A 12500-nucleotide genomic window follows, 5' to 3' on the forward strand; every position below is an offset into this window, starting at 1 on the left:
AGCAGCCTGCGGGGGGGGGGGGGAGGGGGGACACAGCCTTCCCGCAGGCTTGGAGACCGTGTGGAAGGGGGTTCAGGAGTGGGGTTGGTGAGGGAGGTCTGAGCAAGGAGGCAGGCGGGGGTGAATGAAAGAGTTGAAGAAACCCCCCCCCACCCCAAACCCAAAACAAAACCGAGAAAACGTCCACAAGGGAAGGTCGGGCGGGGTGGTGGGGTGGGCTTTCCAAAGTCTGGGCCCCCGTGGTGGTGGCATGTTTACAGGTGGGCAAGCTCGGGTACATTGGCTATGCTGGAGTCAGACAGTCTGCTGCTGCTGCTGCTGCTGCTGCTGCTGCTGCTGCTGCTGCTGCTGCTGCTGCTGCTGCTGCTGCAAGGTTTCCCTGGCATCTGTAAGCTCCAGGGAAAACTGAGTGCGGGTCAGTTCTTCACGGACTTCTATTGCTCAGTCACTCACACATAGGCAGGAAAAGCCACAAGGGGCAGTGAGGCTCTGGGATAGTGCCTAGGCCCCGAGTTCAAGCCCCAGGACTGGCCAAAACCAGCAAACAAATACAGAAATGAGGGGACAGGAGTTTGGCCTAGTGGAAGAGTGCTGGCTTAGCATGCGCAAAGGCCCGGGGGTTCCATTCCTTGGTACCAACCACATCCATAGGGGGCAAAATAATAACAATCAAAAAAACCCAGAAGTGTGTGGTGCTCTGGCTCAAGTGGTAGAGCTCTAGCCTTGAGAAAGAAGCCCAAAGACAGTGCTCAGGCCCTGAGTACAAGCCCCAGGACTGGCCAAAAAAAAAAAAAAAAGACAGAGAAAGGAGAGAAACCCGACCTCCTTTTCCTCCCTCCCCTTATCCATGTTTCCTAAGAAAACTGGTTTTCTTCTGTCTCCACCAAGTCACCAGATCTAAGTAAAATACAGAATTTTAGGTGCTCAATAACTCTCCGGTTCAAAGTACAGAAAAAGAAGAGGGGGATGGAGGGAGGGAGGGAGGGAGGGAGGGAGGGAGGGAGGGAGGGAGGGGGGGAGGGAGGGAGGGGGGGAGGAGAGAGAGAGAGAGAGAGAGAGAGAGAGAGAGAGACAGACAGACAGACAGACAGACAGTCAGACAGAGAGACAGAGACAGACAGACAGACAGACAGACAGACAGACAGACAGACAGACAGACAGAGGGCCCCGAAGGGGAAACATGAAAAACACAGTATCGAGGTCATTTTTAGGCTGAGGCCTACCCTCCAACCAGGCCTCTGAGACTGCCTCCTTCCTGGTGGGATTGCCTTCACTGGAGCCCTGCGTTTGGAAGGTGTGCACCCGGGCTGTCTTGTCTGTGAATGCCTAGCGGTACTTTCCCGTGCCTCCCAAAATGAAACTCAGGGCCTGGGCTTTCTCCAGGCCAGAGCTCTACCACGTCGTCAACCACAGCAGCAACAGCTGCAGCATTCGTTTCTGACTTCACTGAGGAATGGAAGCCGGGTCTTCCCGTTTGCTAAGCAAGCCCTCTCCCACTAGGCCAAACTCCCGGTCTCATCGATCCTACTTCCTTGAAACGATTTTCCTGAAGGTAGCGGTCGTGGAATTCCGGGCCCGCTAGCTGTTTGTCTTGTTGTTTGTTTGGTTCTCTGTAGTATTTGATTTTTTTTTTTATTTCCCTTTGGTGGTTTCTCTCCCCCAGGCCCCACCCCCACCCGCAGGGTGAAGCCTAACAGGAATATCAGGCCGTTGCCATGACAACATTTACAAGACAAAGCACAGTCCGCAGTCCCAGCTTTGTTTCTGGGGAGGAGCTGACTAGCTGAGTGGCTTGCCTTCACCCCACCCCCACCCCCACCCACCCGCGTCTCCCCCCCCCCCCCCCCCGCTGACACACACCGCACACCGCGCGCGGGGAAATGGCTCACACTTCACTCTGTCTTGACAAACACAGCCTCTCGTGTGCTTGGCCTGATCCTTGGGCAGGAAAAGGCAGCTTTGGGAGTATTTTTTTTTTCTGCTGCCGGCCACTTCCCTGCTTTCCTGGGCCAGCGACACACACTGCACACGCGCACGGGCGCGCGGGGAAATGGCTCACTCTTTACTCTGTCTTCACAAACACAGCCTCTCGTGTGCTTGGCCTGATCCTTGGGCAGGGAAAGGCAGCTTTGGGAGTATTTTTTTTCTGCTGCCGGCCACTTCCCTGCTTTCCTGGGCCAGCGATGGGCTGGCTGGCTTGTCTCCTACTAGCTGGACTGGTCAGACTGCTACCACCCGCCCCCTGCCTGTGGCGGAGTGAGTGCCGCCCCAGTCCACAGACAGAATTGGGGGAGGGCGTGGGCATGTCTTGGCAGGACTGGGCTCTGCCCTGTACCCTTCGGTGAGGCCAGGTGTGTGAGTACGAAATGCCCCGTGCGGCTGACCCCCCACTTGGCTGACCTCCCTGGGGAGAGAGGAGAGAGGGGAGGAAGTCAGGAGTCTGGTCTCCTCTTCATTTTCCCAAGCTCAGGCCAGGCCAGGCCCAGGGCCAGGGCCAGGGCCAGGGCCAGGGCCAGGGCCAGGGCCAGGTGAGAGATTTCCCAGGCGAGAGATTTCAGGATCACAGATGATGATGATGATCATTGAGGATGATGGATGATTGGGCCTAGCCTTGAGAAAGAAGCCCAAAGACAGTGCTCAGGCCCTGAGTACAAGCCCCAGGACTGGCCAAAAAAAAAAAAAAAAAGACAGAGAAAGGAGAGAAACCCGACCTCCTTTTCCTCCCTCCCCTTATCCATGTTTCCTAAGAAAACTGGTTTTCTTCTGTCTCCACCAAGTCACCAGATCTAAGTAAAATACAGAATTTTAGGTGCTCAATAACTCTCCGGTTCAAAGTACAGAAAAAGAAGAGGGTGAGGGAGGGAGGGAGGGAGGGAGGGAGGGAGAGAGAGACAGAGAGAGAGAGAGAGAGAGAGAGAGAGAGAGAGAGAGAGAGAGAGAGAGAGAGAAAGGGAAAGGGTGAGAGAGAGAGAGAGAGAGAGAGAGACAGAGAGAGAGAGACAGAGAGAGAGAGACAGACAGACAGACAGACAGACAGAGACAGAGACAGAGACAGAGAGACAGAGACAGACAGACAGACAGACAGACAGACAGACAGACAGACAGAGGGCCCCAAAGGGGAAACATGAAAAACACAGTATCGAGGTCATTTTTAGGCTGAGGCCTACCCTCCAACCAGGCCTCTGAGACTGCCTCCTGTCTGTGAATGCCTAGCGGTACTTTCCCGTGCCTCCCGAACTGAAACCCAGGGCCTGGGCTTTCTCCAGGCCAGAGCTCTACCACGTCGTCAACCACAGCAGCAACAGCTGCAGCATTCCTTTCTGACTTCACTGAGGAATGGAAGCCGGGTCTTCCCGTTTGCTAAGCAAGCCCTCTCCCACTAGGCCAAACTCCCGGTCTCATCGATCCTACTTCCTTGAAACGATTTTCCTGAAGGTAGCGGTCGTGGAATTCCGGGCCTGCTAGCTGTTTGTCTTGTTGTTTGTTTGGTTCTCTGTAGTATTTGATTTTTTTTTTTTTAATTTCCCTTTGGGTGGTTTCTCTTCCCCAGGCCCCACCCCCACCCGCAGGGTGAAGCCTAACAGGAATGTCAGGCCGTTGCCATGACAACATTTACAAGACAAAGCACAGTCCGCAGTCCGAGCTTTTCTGGGGAGGAGCTGACTAGCTGAGTGGCTTGCCTTCACCCCACCCCCACCCCCACCCACCCGGCGTCTCCCCCCCCCCCCCCCCGCCCGCAGACACACACCGCACACCGCGCGGGGAAATGGCTCACACTTCACACAGCCTCTCGTGTGCTTGGCCTGATCCTTGGGCAGGAAAAGGCAGCTTTGGGAGTATTTTTTTTCTGCTGCCGGCCACTTCCCTGCTTTCCTGGGCCAGCGATGGGCTGGCTGGCTTGTCTCCTACTAGCTGGACTGGTCAGACTGCTACCACCCGCCCCCTGCCTGTGGCGGAGTGAGTGCCGCCCCAGTCCACAGACAGAATTGGGGGAGGGCGCGGGCATGTCTTGGCAGGACTGGGCTCTGCCCTGTACCCTTCGGTGAGGCCGGGTGTGTGAGTACGAAATGCCCCGTGCGGCTGACCCCCCACTTGGCTGACCTCCCTGGGGAGAGAGGAGAGAGGGGAGGAAGTCAGGAGTCTGGTCTCCTCTTCATTTTCCCAAGCTCAGGCCAGGCCAGGCCCAGGGCCAGGGCCAGGGCCAGGGCCAGGGCCAGGGCCTGCTTCCATTTCCCAGGCGAGAGATTTCAGGATCACAGATGATGATGATGATCATGGAGGATGATGGATGATTGGTCCTGCCTGGGGCCTGGATTGCTGTCCTTGAGCTTTTTCACCTGAGACTGAAGTTCTACTATTGGAGCCACAAATCCACTTCCATCTGGCTTTTTGGGCCGATGCTATCGATGTAGTTTAGCGAGTTAGTACTCAGTTCGTATTTTGCCAGTTCATTCCCAGGGCCGAGATCCCCCTCCCTCCCCGCCACCCCAGGTCCTCAGACCTGAAGTTAGGGCCTGGGCGCTCGGTCCTTGGACCTTTCTTCGGCTAGTATTCTGCCAATTGAGCCACAGAACCACTTCCAGCGTTTTCTGCCAAGGTGTCATCATCGTTAGCATTGCATTTTTTTTTTTAACTTTTAAAAATTGGTCAGGGGGCTGGGAGTTTGACCTAGAGCGGTAGAGTGAGTGCTTGTCTAGCATGCACGGAGACCCAGGTTTGATTCCCCAGTGCCAAGTACATAGACGAGATGGAAGTGGTGCTATGGCTCAAGTGGCAGACTGCTAGCCTTGAGGAAAGAGCCCATGGAGGATGCTCAGGCCTACACTTCAAGCCCCAGGACTGGGGGGGGGGGGATTTAAAAAAAAAACCGACAGCTACTAAGAGCGGCTCCACCACTAAAAATAGGTTTGTGGTTTAAGAAGACACCTTCGGAGCGTTCTCATAGGAGACTGCGTCAGGCAATGGAGACTGGGAGCTGAACCAAAGCCTCATCGAAGCAGAGTGGACTGCATTTACATTTGATTCCATCTAAATGTGACTAAGATATAAGAGAAGTCTCTGGGGCCGGGAGTTTGGCCTAGTGGTTAAAGTGCTTGCCTAGCATGCAAGAAGACCCTGATTCGATTCCTTGGTACCACATACATAGAAAAAAGCCAGAAGTGGTGCTGAGGCTCAAGGGGTAGAGCTCTAGCCTTGAGAAAGTCCAAGGACTGTGCTCAGACCCTGAGCTCAAGCCCAGGACTGGCAAAAAAAAAAAAAAAAAAAAAAAAAAAAAAAATAAGGGAAGTCTCATTCGCCTCTGTCTTGTACTTCTGTATTCATTTTTTTTTTAACTTTTGCTAGAGTGTCCACTATACCCATCAAAGAATGACAGTACACGTCATCCCCAGAATCTATACATGTGTTCCTGGCTCACTCTGTAAAAGCCTAGTAAAATGACCATGACACACACATTTGCCCATCCACACTATTAAAAAAGAACTTGCATTTCTATACCTTTATGGGAAAAAAATTCTGTGTATGTGTCATTGTTATGCAGGAGCGTATTTTGCTGGTTTGAAAGAAGAGGATGCCTACAGTTTTCTAGCAGTTTTCTTTGTTTCTTTTTACAGCCATGATCTTTGCTGTACTCTTGCTGACGGCCGCTAGATTTTAATGTATCTGTTTCCCTACTTGATCACATTACCGATTCTGATTTCAGTGTTTCATCTGTTTTGCGTTTGTTTTTTCCTCATGTCACATTGGCGAAGGACCCAGGAATAGGACACAAAGGTGGAATAAACATTAATTTTGTGCATTCTTTGGTAACTTTTCTGTGTTTGGTCACTGCAAAGCTTTGCTTCAAGTGTATGCATTTTATTCAAATCAGTGATCTATGTCTATGTGATTTCCTAAACATAATTGTGGCTTCTAAAAAAAATGTAACATCCTGATTACATTCCTAACTAGAATGAGTATGTCCGGTTTTGTACCTTGATGCTGTATTTTAACCCTTTGTATCACTTAGGTTATTTTGCTTTGGTTAAAAATGGCTCAAGTAGAGAAGCGGTCCCTTGATGAAGACAGCGTACAACACTGTAAATAAAATGTGTACCGTACCGTCAATTGTCTTTAAAATAAATAAATGAATAAATAAATACATAAAATAAATATAAATATTGTTAGTATGGGCTGGGAGTGTGGTGTTGAGCCACAAGTGTCTAAGGACAGCGCCCAGGCAGGCAGGCAGGCAGGCAGGCAGGCAGGCAGGCAGGCAGGCAGGCAGGCCGGCCGGCAGGCAGGCCGGCCCTGAGTTCAAGCCCCAGACTGGCGAAATAAATAGGAAGATAAATACAATACATCCATTTCTGTGTAGTACGGAGGCCAGGAGTGTGGCCCACTGCTAGAGTGCTTGCACAAAGACCTCTTCCCCACCCTGGGTGGGTGAGGAGTTTTGTTCTCGGGTGCCCGGAAGGGGGGGGGGGTCGGGGGCTTGATCGATGTTGGGTCGGCTGTTTCCCCTTGTCCTGGGGCGCCACCTAGCGGACACTGCCTGTCATGGCGGACAGTGATTCCGCCGTGTTGAGGAAGTTCTGGTGAAGAGGCTCATCTGGAGAATACGGAGTGACCCACCGGCTGTCAATTCTGCTGGGTTGTTGAAAATGAAACTCTCTTGGAGCCGGGGGTCCAGTGTCTCATGTGTGTCACTGCACCTACTCAGGGTGGAAGAGGGAGAGAGAGGACTGGAGAGGGGGGGGGAGGGAGGCAGCGACAGAGACAGACGGACACACAGACACACAGACACACAGTAGACAGATGAAATTTACACAGAGAGACACAGAGACAGAGGAGGGGTAGCTAGTGGGAGGGAGAATGAGAGACTGCTTGTGAACTGTCAGGCGGTCACAGAAAGGGCCTGGGCAGATGAGATGGTAAATAGGTACATGGTTCCTTCATTTCCAAGGAGGAATTTTTTTTTTTCCTCTAGTCTTGGGCCTGGGATAGCGTCCCTGAGCTGCTTTTTGCTCCAAGCCAGCACTGTACCGCTAAGCCACATTCCCAGTCCTTATTGCTATCATTATTAGTTTTTTTTTTTTTTTTCGGAACAACCTTACCCCTTCTTTCGCTTGCTTCCCCATCCCTGCCCACACGTTGCATCGTTCGTTTTCCACACAGTGCATGGCAAACACTATCCTACTTCCTTTAAAATCTGTGCCCCTTCCCTTGCTCCCTCTGAGAGAAAGAAAGAAAGAAAGAAAGAAAGAACGAACGAACGAAAGAAAGAAAGAAAGAAAGAAAGAAAGAAAGAAAGAAAGAAAGAAAGGGAAAAGTCTAAATGTCAAAGAAACCACACCACCATGCCATGCATGCCAGGTGTCCATGTCATGGAATTTGTTTGGATCCCAGGTCTCGTGTATCTGCAGTGCCTTTCAGTGTTCAGAGGAGTTCCACCTTCTGACCAAAAGAGAGCAGGTGCATCACCCACCCACCCACCCACCAACTCACTCGCAGCACAGGTCAGGGAAACCACGGCGAACACCCAATAGGGAGAGAAGAGTGGGTCCACTCACTCACTCACTCCGTCAGTCACCAATCATGCCAGTCACAGCAAAGGCAGTACTTTTAGTACTGGGTGGGTTTTTCCCCAGGCCGCTCTCCACCCCTCCCAGCCCCCCCACCCCTTCCTTCCCCCGAGGCGAGGCTCATGCACCTGCACCGTTTGCTCCTTCATCATCCACGAAGACCCCTGTTTTCTCTGGGAAGACGGGCTCTCGGACCCGGTCTCTCTGTTCTGCTCCCTCCCTACCCGGGTTCTCCTCTTGGCGTGAGCGATTGTAGGAGTTTTCGGGTGGGGTGGGGTGGGGTGGGTGGGGCAGGCGTGCAGGCCGGCGTGAACGGGGCAAAGGGTGGAAGCGGCGATGTTGGAGGGGGGGGGGTGGGCACGGGTGGTGGAGGTGCCCATCCGTCTTCTGTTTCGGGACTGGCCGGCCAGCTTCACCCGTCCCCGGGCCGCTGCTGCGTGACGGCGAGGCCGGCCGGCCCGCCCGCCCGCCCGCCCGCCGGCCCGCCACGGTTTCACTGTCGGCTTCACGGGCGGCGGGATCTCAGTGTAGGTCTCCGGGGGCTCCAGTGGCGTTGCTCGGGGGGTTGCAGAGGGGCCCCGGCAGTCCCCGGCCGCCGCCGCTTTGGCCCCGACCGACCTCTGCGGTGCCTCTCGGGGCGAGGGGGCGGGGAGGGAGCGCGGCCGGCCCTTTCTCTCCGCGCCTGCTGTCCTCGGAGCCCCGAGCCGGCCGGCGAGTGCCGATCGCCGATCCATCCCGGGCAGAGAAACTCGGGGGTGGTGTCGGGTGATGACACCCGGGGTGGGTGGGGGCCGCCACCGGTGGCGGCGGTCGCGCACCTGGGAGCCGGCCGGTCGGCTTCAGCGTCCCCGCTCGGGACCCCATCCATCTCCTTCCCCGAGTCGCGTCCGCGTTCTCGGGCGCGGCGGGCCGCTTTGGGGCGGCGAGTCCCGCCCGCCCGCCGCCGCCGCCGCCGCCGCCGCCGCCGCCGCCGCCTCCGCCGCCGCCACGGTTGGTTTCACTTTCGCCGCCGCCGCCTCAGTCCAGGGTCTCCGGGGGCTCCGGTGGCGGCGGCGGCGGCGTTCCGGAGGTTGCCGAGGGGGCCCGGCCGCTCGTCCCGACCTCTGCGGTGCCTCTCGGGGCGCGGGGGCGGGGAGCGCGGCGGTTTGTCTCCGGGCCGGCCGTCCGCGGAGCTCCGAGCCGGCCGGCGAGCGCCGATCCCGGGCAGAGCAACTCGCTGGTGTCGGTTCAGGGGAAGGCGGTTGTCGCGCGCCCCCTGGCGTCCGCTTTTATATGACAGGTCCTTCGTCCTCAGCCGAGCGAAGGAGGGCGTCTGGCGTAGTGCGTCCCGGCAGAGGGCCGGCCTCTCCCGGCTGCCGGGCGCGGCCGTCCCCGCGGCGTCGCTGTGGAGCCGGAGCGGCCGGTCCGTCGCAGATTGCACCTGCAGGAGAGTGAGGGGCCGGCTTGCGCGTCGCGTCTCCTCCCGGCGTCCGGGGGGCAGCTTTGTCCGGTCGACCAGTAGTTCCGTCGGGGCCCCCGAGGCCTCCTCCTCGCTCTCTCCCCCGCCTACCCCGCCTAGGGGAGGCGAGCCGGCCCAGAGAGGAGGCGTGCGTGCCGGCACGGGCGGCGCTGGGGAAGGCCGGCGGCGGTGGCGGCGAGCCGACCGATGGGCTCTGGGTCACGGCCTCCCCGGTCTGTCGGGCCCCCACACCGGTCTGTCGCTCGGTCGGTCGTTCGGTCGTTCGGTCGGTCGGTAGGCCGGCCGACCGGCCAGTCCCCCCCCCCGCGGTATGACTCGCAGGCAGGTACGCTGGGCCGCCCCGCCTGGGTCCGGGGGGGCCGGAGGGAAGCCTGGCCCGAGGTCTTCGGGTCCTCTCCCCTACAGCAGGCTCGCGGCGGCTCCCGGCGGCCCCCTGGCCCTCTGACTCCGCGTATCACCGGGCTTTGGTCCGAGGCGGTGGCGGTGGGGACGACCGACGTCTCCGGAGTCGCGGTCCCCGAGTGATCGCCGGTGGGTGGCGGGGGCCCGGACGCGCGGTCCCCCGCCTAGGAGGGTCGTCGGGCCCGAGGTGCCCGCGTGTGCGGCCGACGAGAACCTCGGAACCCGGCGGGACCCAGGTACTGAGGTGTGTGGGACGCCGGCGTGGACTCGCCCGGTTCGCCCTGGCCTCTGGGCCCCTGCCGGGAGGAAGACCTCCGGAGTCAGGGACCCGGACCCGCTCCCGGTGTGTGTGCGTGCGTGGGTGCCCCCGGCTGCCCGGCCGACTCCGGGGCCGGGGCCGGGGCCGGGGCCGCGCGCCTGCCTGCCCGGTAGGACGCCCCCTACCGACCGGGCCGTGAGCCCATGCGCGTCCGCGCGGGTGCGCACGTCTGAGTGCCCGAGATACCGGGGAAGGCTTGCTCTGATCTCCGCCACCTCCCAGCCCGCTCTCGCTTCTCGTGTATTTTTTTTTTTTTTTTTTTTGCGTGGTCGACCAGTTGTACCGCGAGTTCCGTGTTTCTCCCCGTTGGGGAGGTGTTGGGGACAGCGGTGCCGAGATTGGGTTCCGAGAGGCCCGTGACGTGAGCGAGTTATCCCCCCTGCTGGAGGACCTACTTTTCGTGTCGTGACGTGTGCGATTTGTACCTGCAGGATGGTGCTGACATGCCCTCTCTCGGTGGCTGTCAGTGGGTGCTCAGCCGTCTCTCGGGGTGCCGTGTGCCCGGGCTTTTCCCCGCTGCCGCCCCGTGTGCCCCCTCCCCGCCTCCTCCTCCCGCGTGCTCCCGCCGCCCTGCGCAGGCCCTGGCCCTGTGGTGGCTTGTGTGGTTGGTGGATGGCGGTGGCGCTGGGTCACTCGACCGCCCGGTTGCCTGAGTGACGCCTGTCTCCCCGCTCGAGGAAGACCTTCCCGGGTCGGCCCGGGGGGGTGGTCTGCGCTGTGCCGCTCACTTGCCCGTGTTTTCTCCCTGTGCCGGCAGCCTTTTGGAAGGCGGTTGTCGGCATGTGCTCTCCACCCGTGGGGTGCCCGAGAAGGTGGGAAGAGGGGGAGCCGGCCCCCGTTTTTTTTCCGGTTCACACCCCGTTCACGCAGCAGTAGCCCGTCCTGCTGCGGTGCGCCCTCCCTGGTGTGGTGGCCTTTGCTGAGTTTTCTCGGCCTTTTTCTTTTTGGTTGTGCCGGTCTTCCCGAGCACCGGCTTTTTTTTTTCTTGTCGCTGCCTTCCTTCCGGTACTCTCGCTGGCCGCGGCGGTCCCCGGCGTTCCCGAAAGCTTGGGGTGCCATGGGCTCGGGGTGTCGTGCCTATCTGCGCCTTGCCAGGTGGCCAGTTTTTTTTTTTGGAGTTTTTTTTTTTTTTTTCTCTTCGCTCGCTCTCCCCTGGCTACGTCTAGCCCAGGGTCACGCTTCGCTCCCGGGCCCGCTGCCTCCGAGTGCCGCGTGGCTGTCTCCCCATCCCTTCTCGTGATCGATGTGGTGGTGATGCGATCTCCTTCGGGCCCGGGCCTAAGCTGCGCCAGGCGAGGGACGGACATTCATGGCGAATGGGACCGCTCTTCTCGTGCTGCTCGTGGGCCCCTCGCCTCTCCGTCCCACCGTGTTGGTGGTGTGCGGGAGGCAGGGGTGCGGCATCCGGGCTCGGCCGCGCTCTCCCCGCTCTTGCCGTGAGATCGGGGACCTGTGTGCCGGCAAGGGGGGCAACTCTGATCTCGCCTCCCCTTTCCGGCCACTCGCAGCGCCACGGGGCCGGCCCTCTCCGCGGCGAGGGTGGGCTCTGTGCCCCGTGGACTCCCGTGCTGCGGTGCGAAAGCGTCTGCAGCTCCCGGCTCCCTTGCGGTGCTCCCGAGAAAGCTCCCGGTCGACCCCCAGGTGCCCGAAGCTGGGCGGTGGTGTCGTTCCCGTTTCCCGTGCCCCGTCTGGTGGCTCGCTGCCCGTGGCGTGTCCCGGCCATCCTCGCTCGAGTAGGGGGAGGCTGTCGCTGTTGGAGATGCGGTGCCTTCTCGGGGGTCGAGGCGGTCGGCCCGAGAGGCCGGGTGTGCGTGTCTTGGGGTGCCGGTGGGCGGAGCGGTCTCCTCCCCTTGTTGGTGAGCCGCTGTTCCCGGCCTTCGGCTGTGCTCCTTCCCTGCCGTGTCTCCTGGCGGCCTCGCTGGGGGACCTGAGAAGTTGCAGTGGAGGTGAGCCGCTCGGGGGCCGGGTTCTCCGCCGTGCGCCTGTGCACCCTCGACCGCCCCTTTGCCCTCTCGCGCGAGCGGCACCGCCGGAGCCGGTGTTGCTCGGACCGCAGACCCCCCCTCCTGCCCGTGCCGCTGGATGGGCGCCTTTGGCGGTGACCCCTGGCGGGGGCTCCGTCGGGCTGGGTCCGGCACCCCCTCAGAGTGAGAGGTGTGTTCTCTAGCTATCTTGGTTCGGGGGGCGGTGCTGCTCCCGCTGGGCTGGCGGGGGTCGCTCCCGATGGGCTCCCGCGGCTCTGGCCGTTCCCCGTCGTCCCGCTTCTCGGAGAGCGCTTAGCGGCTTGCCCCAAGCCGCGTGCGCGATGGCCGATCGATTGCGTGCCCGCGCCTCCCCCCTCCGAGCTGGGGGAGGATCCCGCGGGGCCTCTCTCTCGGGGCCGGCGCCTGGTTGTGGCAGCGGTGTGGGCGATTTCCCGACCTGTCCGCACCCCCCCGCCTCAGGCAAGCAGCGGCGCGCTGGTCTGGGCCGCGTGCGGGCTCGTCGCGCGAGGGCGATGTGGCGTGGCCGTGCGGCTGCCCGGGCACTCGGAGGAGGGGTCGGGTCCCGTCCCCCCTCCTCCCACTCCCGCAGCGCCGCCCTCGGGCGGGTTGGCTCTCGGCCGCCCTCTGCCCCGGCGTCCGCGTCGGGCGACGGCCGGCGGCCACGACGGCGTTGCGTGCGAGCCAGGCGGTGTGGTGCTCCGTGGCTGTGAGGCCGTTCCTCGGCGACGCTCCGTGGTGGGGGGTGGCGACCCCCTCCGGAGCCGTGGGAAGGC

The 12500-nt window shown here is 59.9% G+C and overlaps 1 long non-coding RNA gene across 1 annotated transcript in view; it reads left to right on the forward strand.

Moving 5' to 3' along the window:
* Positions 1-5281, forward strand: part of LOC150040151 (uncharacterized) — a 5936-nt gene extending 655 nt beyond the window's left edge. The window contains exon 2 of the long non-coding RNA XR_016534047.1: positions 4906-5281. This is a non-coding gene — a long non-coding RNA (uncharacterized LOC150040151). The remainder of the gene's footprint in view (positions 1-4905) is intronic.
* Positions 5282-12500: the final 7219 nt, after the last annotated feature.

Source organism: Megascapheus bottae, unplaced genomic scaffold (assembly GCF_031878675.1).
Source record: "Megascapheus bottae isolate mThoBot1 unplaced genomic scaffold, mThoBot2.hap1 HAP1_SCAFFOLD_74, whole genome shotgun sequence".
Lineage (NCBI taxonomy): Eukaryota > Metazoa > Chordata > Mammalia > Rodentia > Geomyidae > Megascapheus > Megascapheus bottae.